A 14,763-nucleotide genomic window follows, 5' to 3' on the forward strand; every position below is an offset into this window, starting at 1 on the left:
CAGTGGACACTTTGGGGGCAAGGAAATGGCCCAGTAGATAGAGCACAGGGCCCGGAGTCAGGAGGACTCGAGTTCAAATGTGACTTCAGACATTTACTGTCACAGTGGACAAATTGTTTCACCTCTGTTTGCTTCATTTCCTTAATCTATTAAATTGTGATAATGATAGCATCTACATCGCAGTGTTGTTGTGAGGATCAAATCAGATAATAACTGTAAAATGTTTAGCACCATGCCTGGCACACCCTAAGCGCTTTATAAATGATGGCTATTATTATTACTGCAAAAAGTACAAAAAAGACTTCATTAAAAGTCTTGAGCTAGGATGGTGAAAAATAATGTTCATAAAGACTATGGAAAGGTCATATACAACCCCAAATTTGATCTATTTATTTTAAATCACTTTTGTTTTTATTCTAAACCTAAGAAACAGCAAATAAAATGGGCATTTACAACCAGTAGAAGAGAAAAAGGGGAAACTGCAGTTCTCCATAATTTAAAGGTCAAATCAGATTTTTAAAAAATTACATGGAATAATTTTAAGCAAGGATATGTAAGGAAGAACAAATAAAAAGGTCATATGGCATTTTTAAGAATGGTATCAGAATGGGGCAGCAAGGTGGTGTGGTGGATAGAGCACTGGCCCTGGATTCAGGAGGACCTGAGTTCAAGTCCAGCCTCAGACACTTAATGCTTACCTGCTGTTTGACCCTGGACAAGTCACTTAACCCCAATTGCCTCACCAAAAAAAAAAAAAAAGAATAGTATAAGAAACATTAATATGCAGAAGGAGGTAAAACTTAGAAAAATAATCAAGGACAACAAAGAGTGTTGTTTTTTTAAAAATTTGTGTTGGGGGAAAGATATATTACAAGAAGGACATGGGGTGTAGAAGAGCTGCTATTTGGGGTGAAAATGTTACTTGAAGAGGTGTTAACAGATCTAGAGATATAAATAAATAGCTAGAATATTTATTAAGGTCTTACTGTGTACTAGTCAGTATACTAAGTTCTAAGAATATAAATACAAGCTAGTGAGATAGTACCATTATAAAAGAATTGACATTCAAATGGGCAAACACAATATAAACAAGAGTGAAGGAGGGCATATGCCTTGTATAGAGATGGTCAGGAAGTAACCTGGACCATAGATAGATAATGCAAACCTCACTTTTAAGAAAGGGGGGACTCAGGAGTAGAGTACAAATTCTAGGAAAGAGATGATGATGACTGGAGAGGGAAGGTATTAAGATTAAGGAGGGGGTCAGCTAGGTGGCGCAGTGGATAGAGCACCAACCCTGGAGTCAGGAGTACCTGAGTTCAAATCTGGCCTCAGACATTTAACACTTAATAGCTGTGTGACCCTGGGCAAGTCACTTAACCTCAATTGCCTCACTTAAAAAAAAAAAAAGATTAAGGAGGACTGAGAAAGGCTTTTTCAGAAGGTTGGACTTTAGCTTAGACTTGAAGTGAGCCAGGGAAGCCAGCAGATAGAGGTGATGAAGAAGAGAATTGTAGTCATGGGAGACAGTCAATAAACATCTTTGGAGTCAATAGATGGAGTGTGATGTAAGAGGAATAGCAAGGAATGATTTGAAGCATTGACATCTCAGCCCTGACTTTCCATAAGCTCAGATATCAAGAATAAGAAAGTTGATAAAATTATGAATGAACCCAAATTATAAATATAGAAAAAACTGTAGTATAGTAGATAGAGAACCTAACTAGAAAGCAGGAAAACTAAGATTCAGGCCCCTCCCCTCCACATAATGGTTGTGTAACCCTCGGAAAGTCACTTAACCCTCAGTAACCCAGTCATCTCTCTAAGACTAAGAAATGCAGAATAGTGGCTAATATGCAGTAGTGGAAAAAGCCACCTCCACTAAGGAAATCAGGAGACTTAAACTTTTTTTTAAGTGCCAAAAACTATATACAGAATTAATTTTAAGTATTCAATGAAAGGAAGATACTGGCATTAAGGATGATCAAGAAAGGCTTCCTGGAGAAGATGGGATTTTAGCTGGGACTTGAATGAAATAAAGGAAGTCAAGAAGTAGAGATAAGTAGAGAGAGAATCAAGGACATGAGGAATAGCCAGTGAAAATGCCCAGAGTTGTTTGAGAAACAGCAAGAAGAGAATAAAATCTGTTAAAATAAACTTGCAGGTCAAGGTTAGGAAATTAGAGAGTACCCATATGTCATCAATTAATTCATCTGTTCTTCACTATAGTTTCAAAAGACTCCCATAGACATATAATACCTGATGAGCACAAGATCTGACAATATATTTCATTATATACTTGTGGAGATCATAGAATAGATTTGAATCATAGTACAAATGATATTTGGAACTAGTTGAAAAACCATATCTGAATTATGGTGATTATAGATCAAGGCCAGGATATGAACAGGCAGTTTTCAGATGAGAAAAGTAAAACTATCTATAGCCATATGAAAAAATGTTCTCAATCACTACTGATTAGAAGTGCCAATCAAAACTACTCTAGGTACCACCTCACAACAACCAATTAGTTAATAGTAAAAAAAGGAAAATGATGAATGTTGGAGGATGTGGGAAAATTGAAACACTAATGCACTGTTGGTGGAGTTGTAAACTGATCTGACCATTCTGGAGAGCATTTGAAATCATGCCCAAAGGGCTATAAAACCCTGCATATCCTTTGACCCAGAAGTACCCTACTAGGTCTATATACCAAAGAGGTCATTAAATGGAAAAGGACTCATATACAAAAAATATTTTTAGCTGCTCTTTTTTGTAGTGGCAAAGAATTGGAAATTGAGAGGGATGCCTATAAATTGGGGAATGGTTAAACAAGTTGTGGTATATAGTGTGCTATAAGAAATGTTTAAAGCAGGGCAGCTAGGTGGCACAGTGAATAAAGCACTGGCCCTGGATTCAGGAGGACCTGAGTTCAAATCCAGTCTCAGATACTTGACACTTACTAGGTGTATGACCCTGGGCAAGTCACTTAACCCTCATTTCCACACAAAAGAAAATGAGAAAAAAAGAAATAATAAGCAGGCAGGTTTCAGAAAAACCTGGAAAGATATACATGAATTAATGCTGAATTAAATGAGCAGAACCAAGAGAACACTGTACACAGTATCAACAATATTGTGTGATGATCAATTGTGATGGACTTAACTCTTCTCAGCAATACAATGATCCAAGACAATGCCAAAAGATTCATGGTGGAAAATGCTCTCCAAATTCAGAAAAAGAACTATGGAGTCTGAATGCAGATCAAAGCATACTATTTTCACTTTTGTTATGGCTTTTTTGCTGTGGTTGTTGTTTATTCTTTCTTGCATTTTTTCCTTTTGTTCTGACTAAGGTCAAAATATGTTTAACATGATTTTAATATATACACTATATCAGATTACTAGCTGGCTTTATGAGGGACAAGGGAAGGGGAGGGTGGGATGAAAATTTGGAACTCAAAAGATTCTTATATGTAATTGGGAAAATATTAAATTAAATTTAATTTAATTTAAAAATAGATCTAGGTCTCCAGACAAAACATTAAGGTACCTGTCATTGAATTTATAATTTATAATGATTTAGGAAGGGGGAAAGATCACTTACAATGTGTTAGGCATTCTGCAAATTGCTTTACAAGTATTTAATTTGGTCTTTTACAACAACCCCGGGAGATTAAATGTTGTCATTATCCCTATTTTAAAATGTAGAAAACTGGAGGACTGGAAAAATGTTAATTGATTTGCCCAAGATAACACAAAAAGTATTAAGACCATATTAAAGGTCAGGTCTTCCTGACTACAGCCCCATTTGCTCTATCCACTGTGCCACCCAGCTGTCTCATCTATTCAGAAGAAGTTTAAGGAAACATGTGGGTGGGAGTAAGATAATAATGTATGAAGGAAAAAAGGGATGTAAAGAGATCTTGAAAGATTGGAATAATAGGGTTTAGTCTAATGATTCAAAAAATCAATGTGATAGAATTGGAAAATCCTAACAGACAAGTTCAAAAAAATCAACTAATCTAGGATAGGAGAAATCTGAGAGTTTTATTGAATTACAAATTTGAATTGAGTAAACAGTGTGACATGAAAGCCACAAAAGTTAATGAAAACTTACGTTGTATTAATTGAAGTATTCTGTTCCTATTGAGGGAAATTATACTGAACTTTGATTTGGTTTATTGAGTTTAGTTCTGTAGAATACATTTTAGATAGGAATGTGAGAAGTTGGAGCACTTCAGGAAGGAAGGAACGAAGGAAGGAAGGAAGGACAGAAGGAAGATTGTGAAATTGTAATGACCTTTCTTGGCCTCAGAGAATAGATGAAGATATTTACCTCCCTACTTTTTTCTAAGAAATGGAAGACTTCAAGTATGAAATACTGTATATGCTGTCAAATATTGGTGATATATTATTTGGTTTTGCTTATGTTTTCCCTACTTGATTACAAGGAAAGGGAAGAAAGAGATATACTTGGAAATGATTGTGATTTTAAGACAAAAGATATAAATAAAAAACTGTCTCTTAAAAAAAGGAAATGAATGATGATGACTCAATGTAATAGATGTTCATAGGTAATAAGTCTAGAGCTGGATGGACCTCAAAGGTCATCTATTCTAATACCTTCATTCTATAGATGAGACCCACAAAAACAAGGAACTGTCTAAAAGCTACACAGTTTAAAAGTGGACAAAGACTCAAAGCCAGTTCCTGTGCTGACTCCACATGTAGCATTCTTTCTGTTACATCTCAAGTAAAAAGTAAGTGGGAGCAGAAAGAGTTGGGGAGACTTCATGGATGAGTACAACTTGGCCTATATCTTGAAGAATAAGATGAGGGAAAGAAGCAGAGAATTCCAGAAGGGAAGAATCAAAGCAAGCAAAGGCAAAACTACTTATTTGTATGTCAAGAAGTCATCATCTGAAGAATGCTTTTGCTTGCTAAAGCTGGTTTAGACTTGCTCCCTAAAACAGGAAATTTGTACACAAGATTTCAATAACTTTCCAAACTTCCACTTATGTTTCTGATTCAGGCAGCTGATATTTTTAAGGCTTTCAAACAGTGAAATGATGGGTTAGGGGACCCATGTGGAGGTCAAAGCACTTGAATGAAAAGGAGCAATTCTAGGTTCTTGCACTGATTAGAAGGTTCTTTTTTTTTCCTCCTACAGACATTCATTCTTCCAGTGTAAGAATAAAAAACACTATGTAACAAATGATTTGCTTATGGAAAATTTTTATCTTATGTGTCAAAATGTAAGGCAGCAGCTGTACTGCCTAGTGACCATTCAGCTGGATGAGGAGAATAACTCCAGTCCTCTTCCATAACAATAATTTTGGATGAGGACAAAATAACCCCATACTCCAAAGTGACTAAACAGCCAAAGATTAATGAAGATAATAAGCAGCTGAAAGACTACTTTCAAAACTTAGCACATTAAGCCATCCAAATCAAGAAGACTGGATAATCTTTTTTCATACTCAGGCCACATAGAAATCATTTTAAAAAGTTTTCTTTTTAAATAAAAATATATCTTGCTTTATATGTAGTTTCTAAATCCAGAGAACTCATGTTGGCTGTCAATTCTTCCATAGCTCCACTTATCTCCCTAATACCAATCATTTCTTCATAGCATAGCTAGAAGAGGCCTTAGAAGTCATCTAGTCAAACCCCATAATTTTATAAATGAGGAAATGGAGGTGCACAGAATTTAAGTGACTTGATCAAGATTGCACAGAGAGCAAAAAAACCAAAACACTGAAACAAATTATATTAACAAGGTCCCCCTCCCCCCAATGAACTTACGTTTTATCAATGCGTTTATTCTGTAGGAAAGTCTTCCATCATTACATTCATCAAATTTCTTTGAATTATGCATTCTCTGATGTTGAGCAAGAATGCAACTAGTGGCTAGGAGAGGCAAAATTTGAATTCATGTCCTCTGCCTCTCTGATGAGTCACTTTTTCCATTGCATTGTGGGTTTAATTTTTTTACTCTAGTTTCCATATAATAGTGATCTTCCCTTCTTCCATCTACTTCATATCTGTCACTCTCAAATCATCTTGAGATTGTATAGACTTAGTCTTCTTGACTCCTTATAAGAAAGCTTCCCTCATTAGCACCACTGGTTTTTTTATGTATCTCTAGTACTGATAGATGCTTAGGTTTTGTGGAGATTATTGCCTGCCTCTAAAAAAATAGCCCATGCTGGTATTAATATTTTAAATTAAGTCTAATATTACTGCCTCTTATCCTTTGTAGCAAACTCTATCTTCTCTCTCCAGGTTTCTACTGTCATTTATATGAATATGGCACACATGATTCTACAACTTGTTTATGTTACCATCTGATTTTCTCTTCTTTCCCCAACACACACACACACACACACACACACACACACGCACACACAGACACACATTCACCCGCACATGCACACACACACACACATGCACACACACACAATTTCATAATAGACTCCTAAACACTTAGAATGAATTCGTCATGGTCAGAAATGATGCCTGGGACAAGGCATGCATAACTAAGTAACATTATAGTATGAGTTACAGGTAGTAAAATGATGTTGGGGAAAGGTTTGTTTTAATAATGTTAGAATAGGAGAGAATGGTGGTCCTTTCCTTCAGTTCCCATCTTTCATTTTTTCCGTATGCTGTTTCCAAAGTTCATTTTTGTTACCCATTAGTTTATCAATACTATCCACATATTGGTCTCTCTACCATATTTTCACTGATATCCACCTTAAAGTTAAATTGCTGGTATTGATATACTGTCTTCATTTTCCATGCTAACCTTCCCAAACACACACACACACACACACACACACACACACAAACACACACTTCCTGTTTATTATGTAGGAAATCTGTCTTCATTCTCCAATTTTTCAATAATTCTCTTCCATATCTGTTGTTTTCCAACCACTTCCCTCTTTTCATCCAAAAGAAAAGGTTCTCTCCTTCAGAGATATAATAAACATCCATATTTTCCACAAAAAAAGACTTATTTATATGGCTGTATGCTGTGGACAACACTTCACTTTCTTAAAGTTATCTCCAGACCTTTATTTTTTTCCAATTACATGTAAAGACAGTTTCCAACATTCATTTTTGTAAGATTTTGAGTTCCAAATTTTTCTCCCATCCTCTCTTCCCTACCCCCTCCCAAAGCCAGCAAACAATCTGATATAGGTTATACATTGCAATTGTGTTAAACATATTTCTACATTAGTCGTGTTGTAAGAGAAGAATCAGAACAAAAGAAAAAATACAAGAAAAAAGAAACAACAACAAAAAAAGAAACAACAAAAGTGAAAATATTATGCTTCAATCGGCATAGTTCTTTTTTCTATATGTGGAGAACATTTTCCGTCATTTTGGCATTATCTTGGATCATTGAATTGCTCAGAAGAGCTAAATCTATCACAGTTGATCATCACACAATATTGTTTATACTGTGTACAATCCACTCTTGTTTCTGCTCATTTCATTCAGAATCAGTTCATGTAAGTCTTTCCTGATTTTTCTTAAATCTGCCTGCTTATCATTTCTTATAGCACAATTGTATTCCATTTCATTCATATACCACAACTTGTTTAGCCATTCCCTGATTCATGGACATCCCCTCAATTTCCAATTCTTTGCCACCACAAAAAGAGCATCTATATTTTTGTACATGTGTGTCCTTTCCCCTTTTATGATCTTTTTGGTATATAGACCTAGTAGTGGAATTGCTGAGTCAAAGGAGCCACTTCAATTTCATCCACATTTTATAACAGAAACCCATAGATTAAAAAAAAATATGCCTTTAAATTTTCACCAGTCTTTTCAACACATAGAAGAGATGTAATTAAATTGGGCAAAGTTCTCTTTGCCCAAGAAAGCAGAATCTAGAGTGTAGTGACCCTTCCTTTTAAGGAGGCAAGAATTCTACAATTGCTTCACAATATAATTATCAACAGAACAGGACACAATCACCCAACCATGACATCTGTGGGGGTACAATCACCATAACATCCATTTCCAAGAATCCACCTATTATCCAGGCAAATTCTACCTGACTCAAGTAAATTTGGAATATGAATATATTCGGAGCTTCCTACTGCCCTCTGAATTGGCCCTAGATACAGTTTAGTCTCTTTATACCTCTGCTTGCCAATAACATATAAATGTTACACAAGAAGCAGGAAAAACCCGCAGTATTGTCATTATTTCTTATTTTTATTTTTCCATAATGTGGATTTCGTTGACTACATATTTACTTTTGAGCACCCGATATTTCTCACAGATAATAGAAATTGCTCTGGGATGCACAACTGGGTAAAGTAAAACAAAAGAAAAATAATATTTATATTTGATGTGTGTCATTTTTCACTAGACTTAATATTTATACTTTAAAGCTTAAAACATATCCAATTGCACTGGTGTCTTAGATTAGAAAATCTAAGAGAAAGAATGGCCCAGCAGGTAGCACAGCAATAATTACCTGGAGTTGGTAATAAATATTTATAGTAAAATTTATGCTAGAGTTGATGATCAGTTATTTAAACTTTCTGACTTAAGATCCAAATTAAAGCTGAGAAACTTTGCTTCAGTTTTGGTAACATGGAAATCAGAATGGAGGGGAAAATATTTATTAAAAAAATATAGCATGCCTTACAAGTAGTTACTCAAAATAATATTTTATTACCTCCTTAGTTCCATTTATGTCCCTACCACCAGGGCATATCATCATAGATATCATCAATGTACAGCTGGAAGGAATCTTAAAAACCTTCTAGCTCAACTCATGATTTACAACTGAGTCCGTAAAAGGTAAAGTAATTCACCCAAAGTCACATAATTGCTAAGTGACAGAACTGGCTTTCAAACAACTCTTCTACTCGAAGGCCAATCTTCTATATTTGAAAAATATTTTTAATGAATACAGAACTAACAAAGAGCCAATGGTATTTACCAGGTAGTCTTAGGTTTAGATATTAAAATTATATTTTCTCTTTCTTTAAGGGAAACATTGAAATATCATTGAGAAACACTGGCCTGGGAATTAAGCAACCTTGATTCTGGTTACTTAACCTGCCATATATTTATTGTTTAATATCCTTGTCAAATTCCTCAGACATCATTGGGTTGTATCTCCTTGGCCATAATATGAGGAAGCAGAATGGTATAGATAAAAAGTTGCTGGATTTGGAATGAGGACACCTGGGTTCAATTCCCATTTGTCATAAATGCTGTCACTATGACCTCAGTGACTTCACCAAATCCCTCTATGCCTAAGTTTCCTATCTATAAAATAGGGATGATAATATTTCACTACCTCCCATACTGTTGTTGCAAGGGAAGTACTCAATGAACCTCAAAGTGCTGCATAAAATGTGAAGTATTGGTTTTTTGGGTTGCTTTCCAGTTAAAGCATTTTCCAATTCAAAATTTCTCGTTGGACCACTCTCAACCTGCCCCTACCATGTAAAATTAAGGCAAGTAAGAAGAGCATTATGCTGTGTGCATTTTTCTATCCATTCAGTAGATAAGAAAACAGAAAGGAAGTGAGGCTAAATGTATTTCAAAAGATTGTACAGTCTTAAGGGTGAAGCTAAGGTTGGGAAGCTTTCCTCTTCACTTTGATCTGTCACCCAGCACATTAGACCCTGCTGTTCTTTTCCAATTTGGACTCAATACCCACCTAATCCTTAAAGCCATGTGCTCTCTCTGGACTTACTCTGTTTAATACATGTGTTTTAGGTTTGTAGTTGGATGCTATTTCCCATTTTACTGGAACATTTTGTCTACTGTTATACAATCAAACTGGAGGAAACTCCCTATGGTGTGTGGAATAGCAATATGACCCTAAGAGATCCAAAGAGTGCGGTCAGTCACTTTAATGATGTGGGATACTCTGTTAATGAGTAAAGAATAAAGACTTTCCTGATTTGCTGTTTTAAACCAAAGTTGGTATCCAGGCATGCCTCAAGTTGTGGAATTTTCTTGTTTTGTCTAGAACATACCAATGCTTAACCAGAGTGTATACAGAAAAATTGTGAATAACAAGGATAGTACTTGGATAACTACATCTTGTGAACCAAAGAGGGCAACTTAACAGCCTTCTGTTTATTATTTTTGTTTGTTTTTATAATCATGGGTGCGAGGGAAAAATTATCTTTTTCTGTAAATAGGAATTTTTAAAAAAACAAAAAACATTAATTAATTAAATGTCAGTGACATTTATCCAATTCATGAAGTGAGGAAAGTTAAGTGGGATGCTGTTACTGGGAAAATGTCCCTTCTTTAATTTTAAAAATATGTCAAAATATTATCTGTTCGAGGGCAAGCTAGGTGGCACAGTGGATAAAGCACCAGCCCTGGATGCAGGAACCTGAGTTCAAATCTGACCTCAGACACTTGACACTTATTAGCTGTGTGACCCTGAGCAAGTCAGTTAACCCCCATTGCCCTTCCTTCCAAAAAGAATATAAAAATTATCTGTTCTATTTTGTATGGTCTTGAGATTCCCTCTAAACCACTCTTCCCCCAATAATACACCAATGGAGAACAAATTGGGAAAACTTGAGTTAAGAAAGGGAAGATATGTTTATCTTTTTTCCTTAGCATATTTCTATCATATTGCTCGTTCAACTAAACTTGGATCTTTTTTGGTTTTCAGTAAAAAACACAACATATTTTCATGGATTAATACAATTTAAAATAACACTCACAATCAACAAAACACAATTCAGTATTTCAAGAAAATTTGGATGGAATATTCAATCTGCAAAAGGCAGCAGGTGTACTTTTATTCCACTTTAGCTAATAAACACCCAAGCTGCCCTACAGCATTCACTGTACCCCAACAGGGTAGATAATACTACAGGACCTGTAGGTTGGGAGTACAGGTGAAAGAAATAATGGAAAAATACATTCCTTTTTTTCGAGTAATATATTCTTTGCTGTTAGGAAAACAAAATCCCTTTAGGGGAATTTAAGGAATATAAAGGGGGGAAGCTTGCCTTATACTAAAAATCCAAAGAAAATTATTATTTTCAAGAAAGTTATGAAATTTATGAGGATTTATCTCTTTCTCATATAGAAGTGTGATTTATTAGCACCCTTTGGTCTTACGACCTTGATACTTCAAAGGTTCATGATTTTAACCAATGTGCTATTCATACCACAGCAACCCATCACAGATTTTCTTTATTAAGATATCTTCTAGGTGTCATAACTGTAATAGGAATTGAGGATATGACAAATAAAAGAAAAACAATTCTGTCTTTCAATGAAAGTTTATTGTTTCCTAAGTTTCTGTGCCCAGAAGAGGAAAAATGAAAGGAGAGGAGAGGAGAGGAGAGTGAGAGAGAAAGGAGAGGGAGAGAGAGGGAGAGGAGAGAGGAGAGGAGAGGAGAGGAGAGGAGAGGAGAGGAGAGGAGAGAAGAGAAAGAAAGAAAGAAAGAAAGAAAGAAAGAAAGAAAGAAAGAAAGAAAGAAAGGAAAGAAAGAAAGAAAGGAAAGAAAGAAAGAAGAAAGAAAGAAAGAAAGAAAGAAAGAAAGAAAGAAAGAAGGAAAAGAGGGAGGGAGGAAATGAGAGAAATGAGAAAGGAAAGAAAAGAAAATTATCATTTTCTAATTGGGAGGTCTGTACTTGTAGCCTTTTTAAGCTTAGACGGACCTGATAAAGATTTTCTTTTTTTGTATACATTTTTTCAGTATTCAGAGTCATCATATGATGGATTTTGGTGGTCACTAAGGGGAACTTGGAACCTTTTGTTGGATTCTCTTTCTAGTCTGAGTTCTATTGTGAAAATGTGACCCCCACAATTTAAAAGTAATTTTACAAAAATTGCTTCTGATTCCCCACTTCTTAAACCTATTGTCAGGCATTTAAGGATCTTAAATTGTTAATGACAAGGTATTAATCCCTATAATGTTACTTGAAATTAATAGAAAAAGAATACTGCATTTGAAAATGCGAATTTGTGTTTATACACAACATTTTCTTGTATATATTAAATTTAACTTCATTGCTTTTCTTTGTTCTCTTATGAACTTTATCCTGCATTTATCTGTACAAATTTTAAATAATTTATTGGTATTGGGTTTTTTTGGGGTTTTTTTATATTTTTACAGCTATAATTCTACTCATTAAGCATATCTCATAACCGGAGAAGCCATCCCTTGTAACAAATAGCTATAGTCAAGTAAAACAAATCAGCACTTTAGCTAAATCTGAAATACATATCATTCTTCCTTATTGGATCACTACCCTCCCATCTTGTGGGACATATATTTTATCTTCATCCTTCTAAAGGTCATGAGCATTTATGATATTGATCAGACTTCTGAAAACTTTCAAATTTATATTTCTGTGGCATTATTCTGATAATTTGTATATTGTACAAATTTATTCTGATTCTTCTCCCTTTACCCTTCATCTTCTCAGCTTTCTCTGCAAGTTTCTTTTATCACTACTTATAGTAAAACAATAATACCTAACATTCCTATGGTAAAATTTTTTCAACCACTTTTCCAATTGATGGACACATACTTTATCCTACTTTTTTTTACCAGTTCTTTGTATGTATAAAAAAGGACCGCTATATTTTATTCATATGGGTCCCTTTTGCTTTCTTTCTGACTAGTAGTGGTATCACTGAGTTAGTCACATTATTTACTGACTATAATTCCAAACTCCTTTCCAGAACTGAGGGACATATTCCCAGCCCTACCAACAAATATGTTGGTAGACCTAGTCTCCTTCAAGCAATTGTCCTTTCCCTCTTCTGTCATCTTTGTTGATTAGATGTGAGATAGAATGTCAGAGGTGTTTTAATTTTTATTTATTATTAGTGATTTAGAGATGTTGGGGGTTTTTGCCTGTAGTGGGTAATTTCTATTTTTTTTTAAAACTGCCTTTTCATATTCTTTGGTCATTTATATATTGGTGAATAAATCTTGTATGTTAGTTTTCATCAGAAAAAAATTATGAAGATTATATCTACTTACCCTCTAATTATAAGTATATTGACTTTGATGGTATAAAATCTTTTCAACTTTGTGTAATCTAAATTGTGTATTTTTTGTGGTTATATATGTCCCTTGATTAATTAATAATTTCTGGTCTCATGAAGTATTGTGAATGATATCACCTTCCTTCCTCCTCATAATTGTTTATGATACAATAAGACATCTTAGAGCAACTCAATATACTCCCCTCAGTATCTTATATCCTGGGAATTGGGCTTGTCCTTTACTGAGGCTCTGAGCGATTAAGTCATGCACTGACTTAAGACCTCCAGGTAAGGGCACCTGACCAAAACACCTGTACATTTCATGCTCTTTTATGCAGTTACTGGACTCAATATAAGAACTTCCTGATGTTTCTATTTGGTTTTAATCTTCATTTCATTTGCATCTGTATTTCATATTTTACTGTACTTTTTCTCAGGGTTGTTCACTTGTCTAAGAAACTTCCACATTGCCATATTGGCCAGAAGTCAAGTAACTCCATTTTAAGATGTTTCTTTCAGTGAACCATACTAAACCACAAAAGAATGTACTTTCATAAAGAGAGTTTAATCACAGTAGTCTTTCAAGAAAAATGTCTGAGAGTAGAGAGATTATTGGTTTCCCCTCAAATCAGACTATATACCATAAGCCAGCTACCCAAATATTCTACAAATTATATCCTCATCTTCTTTCCTTGTCCTTGTTAACAGTCAGACTGTCACAACACTTGCTCTGAAAGACCTCAAAACACATCCTTAACTTTTCTCTCTTGCTGTCCAAGAAAATGTGGTAATCTTCCATTTGTGTGTTCTTTCTGTAAGCAAGAATGCCTAATTTGATGTTATAAAATAAAATTAGATTTTTAGAAGTCTCTAGAATGTGACAAGCATAGATCCTTCTAGGAGACCTATAACTAGCATAAGGTTGAATGGAATTTTGCCCCCAGGGAACCAACATAGTATAAGGTGAGAGTGGAAGACTGATTTCTTCCTTCTGATGGTGACTGACTTCCTGATATTCATTTCATTCTCCAAGATTGTGGTAGGGTGGGGTGGTAAGGGTGAAAGGAGATACAGCTATTCTTGGCTGTCACCTCAAGTTCTCATTATGATGTCATCCCTCTCTGAGGGCCCGCTTTGCTCTTCAAATCCAGTGGAAGAAAAGGCTAAAACTCTCCAGGTTGTGGTAGAGAGGGAGACAAAGCACTTCCTCCTAATATGACCACACCCATACAAGGGTAATTGTAGAATTATCCTCTATATCCACCACTACATCCCTCTGAACTACAATTGAATATGCCCAGGTATGATTTTGGCTAATTACAGACAAATCTTCACCTCCTCCCATTCATCCCCCTAATCTTTCTCTGTTTTCAATGGGTTTAACATATCTGTGTGCTTGAGGCAATCTAGGTGGCTTTTCCTTCAAAGGAAAGTATTGCTTTACCTTTTTTCCAAAAGTTGACATTTGAGAGTGTTTGAATTTCCTTTGCAGAAACAAACATCACAGGCAAATGTCTTATGGACATTGCCATTACGTCTTAGTTTTACATTGGCTTTTGGATCTTTAGTATCAGAAGTGGAAGGAAAGAATGTTTATGACTCTCAGGAACCACTTAAATTTCTTGGATTATATTCTGGCTATATGACCCCGCTCCAAGATGGGTTTTCATGTTCTGCCAGACTCCATGACCTACCACACTTTGCAAAATTGTATGTAGTGGCTGCTCCATCTGAAGCAAAACT

This window comes from Dromiciops gliroides, chromosome 4 (genome assembly GCF_019393635.1).
Source record: "Dromiciops gliroides isolate mDroGli1 chromosome 4, mDroGli1.pri, whole genome shotgun sequence".
NCBI classification, from domain to species: Eukaryota; Metazoa; Chordata; class Mammalia; order Microbiotheria; family Microbiotheriidae; genus Dromiciops; species Dromiciops gliroides.